We start from the raw sequence: 14,666 nt of genomic DNA on the forward strand, positions 1-14,666 counted from the left end.
TTTCCCACTCTTCTCCATGTGTATTCTGTTTACCACTGTGGAACGAACAACATTCAACTTTTGTTGAATTAGCTAAGAAACATTTTTACTAAGCTTCCAGTCCTGTTAAGTATCATTATCAATTTTGAAATTTAGTTTTGGAATATTGGAAAAAGGGAATATGGTGAATATTATCCAAAACGTTAACTTAGGGACTTCCCTGGTGGTCCGGTAGTTAAGACTCCACGTGTCCAATGCAAGGGGCGTGGGTTTGATCCCTGGTTGGGGAACCCACATGCCACATGGCGCGGCCAAAATAATTTTTAAAAAAAAGGTTAACTTAAACTTCAGAGGAATTAGGGTTGAGGGACCAGGGGGAATTTAAGAGGAAAAATATCAGAGTATAGCAAGTGGTGAGTAGGCTGCACAGCAATACCTTACACAGGGGAGATGTTGATGCCAGTGTGATTCCAGGTGTGTTTGAATTCATGAACTTCCATTTCCCTGGGATACCGTTTCCACTCAGCCAGTGCCCTAACTTCCATACTAGGTCTCTGCTGTGCAGTGAAGCACAGCCCTCACTAACGGGAAGGGTCAGGGGATGGGATCCAGACAACTGACCAGAATCTCTCACTTCCATGTCAAGGAGCAAAAGTTGGTAGAATACATGCAAAGATACACAGCTTTATACTCATAGGGAGATTTTAACACACTTCTCTAAAAATTGAAAGCTCATACATATATAATTTGAATAAGACAGTTAAAAAATATGAGCTAGAGGGGCAAGATAGGGGTAGGGGATTAAGAGGTACAAACTACTATGTATAAATAAGCTACAAGGAAATAGTGTACACCACAGGGAATATAGCCAATATTTTATAATAACTTTAAATGGAGTATAATCTATAAAACTATTGAATCACTATGATATACACCTGAAACTAATATAATGTTGTAAATCAACTATACTTCAATAATAAAAAAAAATGAGCTAGTGGACTGTATATATAACTGTACAACCATATGATTACTTTTAAAATTGAACACTTCCTGTTGCTTATGATGTGCCAGGCACTGTTGTAAGTCCGTGTGTAGCTATTGGCTCATTTAAAGAATTAAAGAGTATACATTCTTTCCCAGGTTATATGGAACATTTGTAAAAGTGATCAAGTACTAGGTTACAAAACAAGTCTCAACAAATAACCAAAAGTCAGTATCTACAGATCTAATCATTATGCAGTAAAAGGACAAAAACATGTAAGACAGCAGGTTCCCTGACAAAGGCGAGGGAAGGCAGGGAGGGGAGGGAGGGGATGACTGAGGAGGGGGAGTTTAGCTCTACCTACACGTTTTATTTGAGAGAAAGCAGGGAAGGAAGGAAAGAGAGGGAGGGAGGGAAATTTATCTTAAATGGCTCAGAAAAAAAAAAAATCTGCCTATGTAATATAGAGAGATGGGGACAAGCAAAGGTGGTGCAATATTAACACCTGGAAAACTGTGAAGGGTGTACGGGAATTCTTTGTAACATTCTTCCAGTTTTTCTAAACGTCTGAAAGGAAGTCAAACTTTTAAAAAGTTATAGCAATTATGGCAATCTCAGTTTATGGGTAAATGAGTGACACATTATCTTCCTTACATAAGTTCATAATTAAAAGATAAAAAGAAAACATTTAAGTCAAGCACAGCAAATCATTTATAGGAGGGACCCCTCGTGTCAGAAGAGAGGAGGCCATCGTTCACCCACAGAAGGCTGCCTTTGAGCCAATGAAACACGGTGCTCTCGGGGACTCTGTAAGCAGAGGGGCCCAGAGGTTGGTCCCCACTCTCCTCTGGAGCTGGTGACCCCATGCAGGGAACAATCTAGCTGACTCTTCGGCCCTGACTCTGCATCCCACTTATCTACAATTGGCGGGTTTTCTCTATGACAGGATAAATAAATTAATAAACATTAAAACACACCTAAAATCCGTCTACCCATGACTTAGTTTCTGTGCATGTATGCCAACGTTGTTCAGCTGGTATTTATACGATGCTGCTGTAAACAAAGCACTGTACTTTATATAGTAGAAAAGTATAAAAATAAATACAAGACTTAGCAAATTCTCGCCCCCAAAACCACAATCTAACAGTGGAAGGAAAGGCACGAGTGCCTGTGTGTGCCAGAGGTTACAGGGTCCACTTTCGTTTTTGCTGGCTCATTTCATTTTCATACCAATTCTGTGAAGTAGATTTCATTATTCCTATTTTATAGACGCGGAAGCCCAGAGAAGTTATTAACTAGCCCCAAATTGCACAACTACTAAGTGACAAAACCAGGAGTTTACCTCAGGTCTGTCCGACTGCAAAGTCCATGCTCTTTCTACATCACTAAGTTTATAAAAGTCACAAAAACATAAATACTGTAAGATTTCATTTATTCAAACTCTCTTGGGGATGAGTCATGCTGGATAGATGACTAAGTGAAAGGGGTATCCTCTAGGACAAAGAGCATTGTTCAAAACCTTCCAAGGCTAGAGCAGGATACTCCAGAAGCCTCTGGGGAAGAGGCTTTTTCTCCCTGTGTTTCTTTGCCCTCTTGGGCTTTTGGCATTTGAAGCCCAGCACACCTGGTGTCTAACTGACAAGGTTCTTCCTGAAAGCTCCAGCAAAGATCACTTTTGCCTTTTTGCTCCCTCAAAGTAAAAATGAGATAAACCGATAATTTGGAAATAATTTTAGTACATATTAAGGGAAAACAAAACAAGAAGTATTTACAGAAACTACAAGAAGCATAAAAATAGTTGGATTTCCAACACACAGTTTTCTGATACCAGATCGGGCCCCCATCCAGTCCTGAAAGTGACAACACTGCACCTTGGTCCTAAAGGGAGGTACCACTGAAGACTGTTTCTCATCTCATTACTCAGCATTCTGCTATCTCCCGGCCAGCTGGCTCTCAGTGTTTATCTTGCCCTCTAATGATTCATTCTACATATGGAAATATGTAACCTCCCTGAATTTTAGATTCCTCATCTGTATAAAGTGGGAATAAGAAAATATCTAACTTGGGCTTCCCTGGTGGCGCAGTGGTTGAGAATCTGCCTGCCAATGCAGGGGACACGGGTTCAAGCCCTGGTCTGGGAGGATCCCACATGCCGCGGAGCGGCTGGGCCCGTGAGCCACAGCTACTGAGCCTGCCCGTCTGGAGCCTGTGCTCCACAACAAGAGAGGCCGCGACCGTGAGAGGCCTGCACACCACAATGAAGAGTGGCCCCCGCTCGCCACAACTAGAGAAAGCCCTCGCACAGAAACGAAGACCCAACACAGCCAAAAATAAATAAATTAATTAATTAATTTTTAAAAAAAGATTTAAAAAAAAAAGAAAATATCTAACTCATAGAGCCCAAATGGGGAGATCACATAGGTATAATGGCACATAGTAAGCTCTATTATTTTTCTTTTCTTCCATCCCTGCACATATGCTGCATCATCATCACCATCCTTACAGTAATTATAGCTAACGGTTGAGCACTTACTATGTCCCTGGCACTGTTCTAAGTACTTGACATGCACTGACTAATTTAATCCATACCACAATCTCATGAGGTACGATAGGTACAATGACCACCTTCATTTTAGGAAGACACTGAGGCACTAAGAGGTCAAACAAGTTGCCCAAGTTCAAAAGCTGGGGCTCAATCTAGCCAGTCAGGCTCCAGAGCCAGTGCTTCTATCGCCACGCTACACCACATACACAGTGGACCCTGCTGTGCTGAAAGTTAGCCATTTAGACCGATGTGGATCCCTCCACTCAGTTTGCCTTTCTGGTCCGTCTTCATCCCCAACCAGGGGATATATATAAGCTGACACTAGAGCAAGAAGAGGTAGAAATGAGGAAACATTAAAAAAAGGGCTACGAGTGTATCCAATCATATACAGAGATACCATTTATGATTAAAGGAGCAGCTACTTCATAATCTTCAATATTGTTTGAATTCTTAGAGCAGGCATTTAATACTTCCAAAATCAATAAGGAACATGTATAAAGGTAGATTCATTTAGGGGGAAAAAATTACCAAAGATAAGTAACTTCCAAAGTTAGGGAGAAGGGATTGCATACAGGAGGGAGTTTTTTTGTTTGTTGTTTATTTTAAGGTCAGTTAAACTGCATTAAAACAATAACTTATCAGTAAATAGTGAATATTTTCCCCTATCATTAGGACAGTGATTAAGAATGAGGGTTAAGGGCTTCCCTGGTGGCGCAGTGGTTGAGAATCTGCCTGCCAATGCAGGGGACACGGGTTCAAGCCCTGGTCTGGGAGGATCCCACATGCCGTGGAGCAACTATGCCCGTGAGCCACAATTACCGAGCCTGCGCGTCTGGAGCCTGTGCTCCGCAACAAGAGAGGCCGCGATAGTGAGAGGACCGCACACCGCGATGAAGAGTGGCCCCCACTTGCCACAACTAGAGAAAGCCCTTGCACAGAAAGGAAGACCCAACACAGCCAAATAAATAAATAAATAAATAAAGCAAACTGTCAACAAGTAAAAATAAACACTATAAAAAAAAAAAAAAAGAATGAGGGTTACGAGCAGACATGGACTGAATTCCAGCAACACTACTTTACTAGCTGTTCGAACTTCTGTGTTTTCTCATCTATAAATGGGAATAATGATACCTATCATCTCCAGATACTGTTAGGCTTAAGTAAGACAGTAATAATTAAGGTGCTTGGTACAGTGCCAGATGCATCACGAGTACTCAAAATATTTTCCTTTTTACAACATCACAGTAATGGCTGAGGAGTATCCTATGGCTGTGCCAGGATTCATTTAACCAGTCCCACATTGTTAAGCATTTGGATCATTTTCAATATTATCAATAATAGAAACAACAGAAAAATTTCCTATACAGTTCCAGTTATTTAGTCTTAAATCCTATAAGTGATTTGATGGATCAAAGAATATCAACCTTGTAAACTTGTGACACACATTATCAAATTATTGATCAATATATAGTTTTACCAAGTGAATCTCCATGTTGAAGGTGACCTAGTCAACTCTTGCCAATAGTAGACATTATTTTAAAGAAATACACTAATATGCAGGCCCCCCAAAATAACATGTTGTTATTTTACTTATTAGACATTTTAATTTCTTCCTTTGTTATATTACAAAGCTCTTAGCCTCTAAATTAATTTAAAGTATGAGATTGGCAGGAAAATAGAAAAATAATTGGAATGGGTAAAAAAATTTAACATAGCATACTACAGACATGGCATTTCAAGTCATTTATGAGGAGAATTTTTCCAACGGTTTTCAAAGTACTCCCTGGAGCCTTCCCTGTAGGGAGGGTGAGAATGGGGGTAGGGAGTGTTGCCAGGTTGCAATAACTCTCATCCTTCCGCATTTGAACCAAATTTTAACTGTTTTACATATTGAACTTATTGGTAAGTCGATCTGAAGGGTTCTGGACCTGAAAACAAAACCAAAAACACATTTAATGCAAGGTTTGGGGACAACTGGTATTCTGCAATATAAAATAAAGAGACAAATTAAAAAGTTGAATCTCTCCCTCACATCATATACAAAAATACACATTAGCTGGATTAAAACATTAAATGGAAAAAACCTCCATATACTACCAGAAAATATGGGCAAACAATAAACTGTTTTTCAAGCACACTCATAAAAGTAGATCAAAATGAGGGGCACTATTTGCCTGTGTTGGTTTTTCCTAAAGTGTGTGCCTCTGACACAGATTCAAAATGGTTCTGTAGCCAAAGAAGTGTGGAAATGCTACATTGTCAATAGTAAGGCCAAGGGGTGCCTTAGGTCATTACCTCTATCAGCATGCCCAAACCAACCCCAAAATATATACTCTAAGTAAAACCAAAAAAAAAAGAATAAATAAATAAAACAGTGTGCAAAGAAAACAAACGTGACCTAGAACCTTGTGCTGCCAGCACTCTGGTCACTAAGCCCTTCCTCTCCCTAGACATTCCAGAGCTGTCACTGCTGTTCTCTGGAAAGAGTCACGTTGTCATCAGGATAGAAAGGCTCTGAGAAGTCCTACGGCAGAGAAAGAAAACTTAGTTTACTCAACATTTCCTAAACTTATTTGACTGTAGAACCTTTCCCTCAACGATACCTATTAATATCCATAGAATTTGTGGAGCACACCTTAGCAAATGCCAGGCTATATGAAAATTAATCTTCGAATGCAAAAATGCTGGCTGAGGCATCCTTGTCAAGGATATACTGTCCATTTATCACTCTCCTATGTTGTGATTTGCTGACATCTAATGCCGATGCTTTAATTTAGTACACACACATAATTTCTTCAGTATACTGCTGCCCACTGATGTAAAACGCCCCCCCTTGCAGACTGCCTTGGATTTAATTTCTTGTATGTCATCATTACGATGTATTTATATCTTGGAATACTATGAATTTACATACATGATTCACAGGGCTAAAAAAGTATGCTGGCTTATACTTTTGCTCTACTCTTGCCTATTAAAATATCTTATAAAACTATACATATGAAAAATGTGTCAAGTACTTCTTGCTCTGACTTTTTGTGTCATATTCATGGAAGGAACTGAATGAGACTGTGTTGAGGGCATAGAGCTAGAAGGTTCAGAGACAGGGGTCAGGCTATTCTACAAAAACTCAAAATTGCTACTGCAATGAAGATACAAATGTTTCTTTTAGTAAATTCTTGAACTTTCTTTTACCCTTCAGGTTCTAAATTGAGGGAAAAGAAAAAGAAAAGGCATTGCTAATATAACCGCAGTGATAAGCATTCTCCTGCTCCAAGGACAGTAGTTATTTCGTCCAGCCATTTAAAATTAACGTAAATTTAAATTGTAAAATGTTTGGTTTGTGAGTATTAAGATTCAACTTCTGATCTACATTAAATGTATCTCTGTATGTTTAATAATGTCAGTGCAAATGATACCTGTTTGCACAAAGTATTAATAACTTCCAAGATTTTTGCTTCTAGTTCAAGATAATCAGATCTCATATGTTCATAAAAATTCTGGTGCTACAAAATCCTGGAATGTCAATTTTAATTGAGGATCAATTGATAACTCTGTAAAGCAGCTTATTCACTGTAAGATGGGGTTATTATTTTTGAGTATTTGAAATCTGAATTGAATAGTACCTAATCTAATTATTGATGGGAACCAAAAACCAATTCCTCACTGTGGCTTTACTAGTTCACTTACAGCTAAGTTGTTGTGAATGTATGTATGTGTATGTGTGTTTTGTGCAATTTCCGCTTCTAACTAGAATGTGGCATTGACAGTTAAAGTGCTGGTTCTTTAGAGTTTGGCATGTCTAGGCTACTGTGTGAAGTGAGATCTTTATTCATATATTGTGTCATGATGTCCTTTGGCTTTCATCTGATCCAAACAAAATCCTAAACTCAATGTGAAATCAGCACTAAAATGTTTATGTTTTAAGGTGCTCATTTGGAAAATCATTAATAATATTACCTTGCTTTAGATTAGTATCAGAATGATAATTTTTTTTTTCATCTTGTAGAGAATTTGTGGATTTTCTATGAACATACGCTTGGATCTCAGGCTGAGAAACTGCCATGGACGATAGCCATTCATTCATTCAACAGTATTTATTGAGGCTACTGTGTGCCTGGCACAGGGAGTCCAACAATCAACAAACTGCCTGCCCTTATGAACAGCCTTACAGTCTAATGGGGGAGGAGGACAATAGACAAGTAATTATATAATTTCAGATAGTGATTCGTGCTGTAAAGAAAGTGATGAGGATAAGGGAATGGAGAGTGAAAAGGACAGGAGTGCTGTTTTAGAGAGGTTGGCAGGAATGGCATCTTGTTGGAGCTGACATCTGAGCAGATACCTAAATGAATATTTTCCGGGAAGGTTTTCCAAGTAGAAGAAGAGCAAGTGCAAAAGCCTTGAGACAGGAATGTACTTGGAGGGTCTGAGGACCAATAAGGTGGCTAGTGTGACCAAAACGTAAGTCAGGGAAATAATGTCAGAGAAGCAGCCAGGGGCCAGATCATGCGGGGTCCAGGGGCCAGACGACATGGGGTCCAAGGGCCTGATCACACAGGGTCCTGGGTCCAGACCACACGGGGTCCAGGGGCCAGATCACGTGGGGTCCTATAATTTTGTAGTAATGACTTTGGTGGTTGTTAGGGAAAAAAATGGGATGGATTGCAGAAGGCATGCTTTAGATAGAAAAGAAGTGGAATTCCTGTCTCTGAAAAATTTTTTTTTCCTTTTAAAATCAAGTTTATTGAGGTATAATAAATTTACATACAACAAATGTGCTCATTTTAAGAGGACAGTCAGATGAGTTTTGGCAAATGTATATATCCCTGTCACCATCACCAGAATCAAGATAAAGAATATTTCCATCAGCCTCAAAAGTTCCCTTGTTCCCTTTTGCAGACAGTGGTCACCCCCTGATCCTCACCAGAGCCAGGAACTCACTGGAATTGGGGACTAATTTTTTTTTTTTTTTTTTTTTGCGGTACGCAGGCCTCTCACTGTTGTGGCTTCTCCCATTGCGAAGCACAGGCTCCGGACGCGCAGGCCCGCTCCGCGGCATGCGGGATCCTCCTGGACCGGGGATTGAACCCGTGTGCCCTGCATCAGCAGGCGGACTCTCAACCACTACGCCACCAGGGAGGCCCTAGGGACTCATTTTTAATGTGGGCTTTAAGGACCTAGATCTGTGCTGCCTGATATGGTAGCCACTAGCCAAATGTGGCTACTTTAATTGAATTTAAATCAAATTAAATGAGCAATTCAGTCCCTCAGTTGCACTAGCCATATTTCAAGGGCCTAATAGCCACACGTGGCTAGTGGCTGCCATATTGGACAGGACGGGCGTGGGACTTTTCCATCGCTGCAGATAGTTTTATTGGGCAATGCTGAGATGTCACCCTGGCGGAATGTGACCTTCACCACACGGAGGTAGGCCAAGCGGTCTGAAAACTGAGTAAGCCATACACGTCACAACACCCAGCTTTATGTTACTATCTGTGTTTATTACCTTTATCACCAAGTAATTAATAAAGCCATGCTTGGGCCAGGGTGTTTAAGGAGAATGGTATGACGATGGCAACAGTAACTATGGAGTTGTTCATTGCATAGAAATTCTTTCTCCATTACTAAGTTTCAAGGATGTCCTATTTTTATTAAGGACACGCCTTTATAACTCATAAGGCACAATCTTGTTTTGAGTAAAATTAAACCTCAAATTCATAGTCTTACTAAATCTGTGTGTGTGTGTGTGTGTCTGTGTGTGTGTGTGTCTGTGTGTTTTGGAAGGGGGGATTCTAAAGCAAATACGCTGAAATAGAAACATTTGTTAAAACTAGTAGTGGTTTTTATATTATTTTTCTGTACACTCTTGAACGCCTGAAATATTTTTTTAAAAGTAGGCTTTCATTTTAAATGTTGGACAAGAATATTTAATGTTATCAAGATTGTTCATGATGTGATTAAAGAATACAGGTTAAGGACTTCCCTTGTGGTCCAGTGGCTAAGACTCTGCGCCCCCAATGCAGGGGGCCCAAGTTCAATTCCTGGTCAGGGAACTAGATCCCACATGTCGCAACTAAGACCCGGTGCAGCCAAATAAATAAATAAAATATTAAAAAAAAAAAAATACAGGTTAAAAACAGTATGCATAGTAGTATAGCATAACGGTCAGAATAGCCTAAGAGTCAGTATAGCATAATAGTTACATGTACTCTGGAGCCAGACTACTTGGTTTTAATCTTAATTATGTCACTTATTAGCAATGACACATTGAGTAAGTTACTTAACTTCTCTGCACCTCAGTTTCCTTATCTGTAAAATAAAAATGATAAGAATAGTACCTGGTTCATAAAGATATTGTAAGGATTAAGTAAATATATGTAAGGATCCTGGTGTACAGTAGATGCTCAGTAAGTGGTAACAGCTGTTATGATAAGGCTGAGGCTGAGGATGATACAATTTTGGTTGCTTAAAAAAGGATACTACACCCCCCGCTTTTTGTTTTAGAAAAAAGAACTTGAACAGTCCATCAAAAATGTTAACAACTGTAACCTCTAATTGATAACAGACTTATTTTAATTTTCTTCTTTTTTACTTATAGACATTCTACGTCAAGTAATTCTTTTTGTACTTAAAACAACAGAAACACAGAAACAAAATCTTGGCTTTAAGCCCTTCCCCAAAAGTGCCCTACAGCCTGGTAAGCAGTGATTTTCAAAGTGTGATCTTTGGACCAGTAGCATCAGCAGAACCAGACAACTTGCTAGAAATGCAAGTTCTCAAGGTCCACCCCAGATGTACTCATTCTGGAGTGGAGCCCAGCAACCTGTTTTAGCTTTATATTCGATTCTGATGCTCACTAAAGTTTGAGAACTACTGTGCTAAGGCATGACTTGTAGCTCTGTACTTGACCTCTCTCACCTTTATATAGTGATAAATACTGCCAATCATTCTTCCTCAAATACTCTGCAACTCTTGTTCGCAGTGTCCTCTTTCCACCCTTGGACATACCTTCTTCGTGAGCCTTTTGAGAGCTATTGCTCCTATCCTCAATTACTGCCTGGCAATAGAAAATGCAAATGCCTTCTGGAGCCAGGCAGGTAATTTGTCTCAAGGGGGCCTGGTGTACGACCTTAAAGAGTGAAGTGCTGGCCACTGCCCAAAGATGTTCACAATTTTTTGAAAAGTTAAACTGCTGCTGGCCAAACAAAAACACACCTAAGCCAAGTTTGGCTACTGGCCACCATTTACACTCACTTCTTGGCTAATTCTCTCTCAAATCACTAAGCAGCTATGATGTAGTGGCAAGAGTGAGTGCTGAACATGGAAGAAAACCTTGATTGGAAGCCCAGCTCTGCTACTTGCTAGCAGGGTGGTAATAATGATAATAATGTTAATCTCTCAGAGTTAAATCTTCTCATCTGTATAATAAGGACAATACTACCTATCTCACAGGATTGTTTTAAAGATTAAGATAATATACTTAAAAACACCTGCCATATAATAAGTCCTCAATAAATTTTTCATAGCTTTTGTGGTATTTAGTTTCTTGTATTGTTTTGATTATATGCTTTATTCTACTTGTACTTATGAACAACTTAGTTTAGCCTATTTATTCTATTAGACTCTAGGCTCCTTTGGGACAGGGATGGCCTTCTGCATCCCTTTAAGTTCCTACAATACCTACTTCAGCAATTAAGTCCCTCTTACATCCACCTCAAGCTTCAACAAAAGCCTGTGATTGTCTGGGGTAGGGATCTGGAGTGACAGAGTCAAGTCTCAGTAGAGATGTACATTTCATATGAGAAAGTAAGTGGCTTGCTTCTAACAATCCCCAAAGTTATGCTTCCCTTCTTTTTCCAACATAAAAGAGAAAAAACGATGATGGTTACTCTGTTAAGTGGAGGCCTTTTGCTTTTCACAGTTACCAGGTTTGTTAAAAGCAATACAGGATGTTCAGAAGTGCCATACTAGAAATTATGAAGAAAACGGGTTTCAGTTTTAACTTAATTTTGACAATTCAGATACAAGTGATGCTGTGTAGGTATCAGAAGAGCTAACATTAGGTGCCCAGCTCATTCTTCCCACCTGGAATAGTGAGGCAAGAACAAGAGCTATTATTTATCCCACAAAAAAGGTTATTAGGCAATAAATATCATGGGATTTGGGGAAGAGGAAGGAAGCATGTGTATCTCACATAAGCAGGTTAGAGGCTTTCTGCACTCCTATGGTTTTATAAGAAACAGAATGTCATATTTTGTCCTAATAAAATTTTCTTTTTCTTGCTTTATAGGTACCCAGGCCTAAGTGCCTGTAAAGAATTAATTTTACATATTGAATTTGGCCTGGTTAATATCATTTTAACATATAATAATATGGTTAACATATTATTTATGTTAGCTTTCTTACCTTCTGAACTTTGTATCTACAGACTCATTAAATAAATGACTTTCAGGTTAAATGATCTACTTTCAGAACTGCTTGAAAACTTACCTCCTCTACCTCCCCCCATTAACTATGCTTTGTACCAGGGTATTTCTATATTTTTCCGTCAAAAGTATAATCCTTAAAAGTAGGACAACTATAGTAACAAATGGGTTTAGGTATCAAATTTAGTTTGGGAAGAATGTTTCTAACTAATCTAGGTTCCATATGGGTAAAGGAACACTGGACCAGTCAAATGGATTGTGCTTGAGAAGCCAGGGAAAGGCTACCCATTTCTTCAGTAGGGTAGGAAGTAGTTATTCTGTGAAGGCACAATTCAGAATGAAATATTCAGACGCAATTTTAAAAATCGATTTCACTGTTCGCATGTATCATCAATAAGGAAAATTTTGCTTGGTGGTATTGACATGAAAGTACATGACAGTGTTAGAACTGCACACTTGCTGTTATCTTTCCTGTGCTCTGAGGTTTTCATCATGAGAAAAATACAATTTCACTGCAGGTGTAAATTCTCAGTCACAGTAGAAAATAATTTCCACTTAAAGGGCATATCTAATTTCTCAACTTATAAAGAATTAAAAATCAGTTCCAAGACCACTTGTGTAGTTTACCACCAAACTACTGTCAGAAGAGAAATAAATAAAATTTCCTGCATGAATTAATTCTTTAAGAAAAACTTTATTGAAAATTATTCCCTTCAAGATAAATAACATTACCTATCTTGTACAGAGGTAACATTATTTTTGCAGGGGCCAGGTAGAATTGGGCAAGAAAATAATTAACATTTAAAGGATTTCCCAGGACTTCTGTGGTGGTCCAGTGGCTGGGACTGCACTCTTCCACTGCAGAGGGTGTGGGTTTGATCCCCGGTCGGGGAACTAGGATCCCGCATGCCCCACTGCGCGGCCAAAAAACTTAACTTGCTGGTTCACATTATGTAAATGTTGTTGTTCTTATTATTCGTGTGATGACTGGTGTGTGAATAGCAAGTGTGGTGCTTGCAGGGAAAGAAAAATAAACCTTTAAAAAAAATAAAGGATTTCTCTTTGAAACATATTTCTTTAGAAGAAAATTGTAGACAATAATTAGGTGAAAGGCGGTACTAATACCTTTTAGGAATGTCTATTCTACAGACGATTCATTTCAAAGTATCAAATTCTATTTACTCAAAAAACTTAACAAAGTAAACAGTAGACTTGGCAGCTACAGAAAACTGGAATGGCCTCATGGACTGCACTGATGTATCTATTTTGTGCCAAATGTTTCAGAAATTTTGAGGCAGTTCACTTACTAAGGTTTCAGAAAGCAAGAGTTTCCAGAATTATAAGTGAAAGGAGCTGACTGTACAATATTAAAATAATACTAATTTTCAATTAACATATGAATGTGTTTTGCGTGAAGAGGCAGTTGCCTAGCACACAAGAAATAAAATAAAGTTCTGTGGCCTCCTTAAGGGTAAACATCCTTACAGCCCCTCGACTCACTACGGGGAGATCCTGAGGCCTAACAAAAGGTCTGTGCTTAACAGCTCCTTTTTTCTCTTATAGGAAGTGGTATAAAAAGCACTCCGGGGCTTCCTTGGTGGCGCAGTGGTTGAGAATCTGCCTGCTAATGCAGGGGACACGGGTTCGAGCCCTCGTCTGAGAGGATCCCACATGCCCCGGAGCAACTAGGCCCGTGAGCCACAACTACTGAGCCTGCGCGTCTGGAGCCTGTGCTCCGCAACGAGAGGCCGCGACAGTGAGAGGCCCGCGCACCGCGATGAAGTTGCGCGCACCGCGCAACTAGAGAAAGCCCTCGCACAGAAACGAAGACCCAACACAGCAAAAATAAATAAATTAATTAATAAACTCCTACCCCCAACATATTCTTAAAAAAAAAAAAAAAGCACTCTGTGTCTGAGAGATCCTGGTGATTTGACCTTGGACAAATAACTTAATTACTTCTAGTTTGTTTCCATAACTGTAAATGGAGCCAACAATACCTGGTAAAGATATTACAGTTGTGAGGATGAGATGATATATGTGATCATGTTTTGTAAACTATAAAGCAAGAGTAACCAGAAATTAGTTACTATTTTATATAATACTGCCCTAACATTTCCTGCCTATGTCCCTGTCTGTAAAATGGGTACCGATCTAGGTCCAAAAGCCTGTGAACTTGAGCAAGTCATTTCCTTTCTGGACGTGTGTTTTCTAGCAAGGTTATTATTACATTATGAAGATCAAATGATATCATGTATGTAAATGCTGTGACAGGCATATATCAAGAACGCAATAAATGATAGCTGTTATTACTCTCTGAGGGTAGGACTGTAAGGATCAAACAATATTATATCTACTTAAAAGGCTTTGAATATATATTTAAATTCTGTACACATCCAAGGTATTGTTATTTGTACTGTAAACTGCAAAGACGTACATGGAACGAGGAAACAAATGGCGCCTCAATGACTACTAGTAGGGGGGGACGAGAGGCAGAAAGGGGGCTCAGGAGCCTCGGCGGCTTGTAATAGCGGTGGGAATGAGAAGAGAGGAGTGTGACAGAAGAGAAACAAAAGAAAAAACTTAAAAAAATACTCTGAGAATCAATTCACTATTCTCCCCCTTTTTCTCTTATGACCTCCTGCCTAGATTAGACCATTTCATTCAACTTCCCATCCCGCCATGTCGCTGGACATTTATTTACTGTACCTTCTTCACTGAGAGCCTTTCATTC

Source organism: Monodon monoceros, unplaced genomic scaffold, assembly GCF_005190385.1.
Source record: "Monodon monoceros isolate NGI ecotype Baffin Bay Population unplaced genomic scaffold, NGI_Narwhal_1 Super_Scaffold_14, whole genome shotgun sequence".
Classification (NCBI taxonomy): Eukaryota; Metazoa; Chordata; class Mammalia; order Artiodactyla; family Monodontidae; genus Monodon; species Monodon monoceros.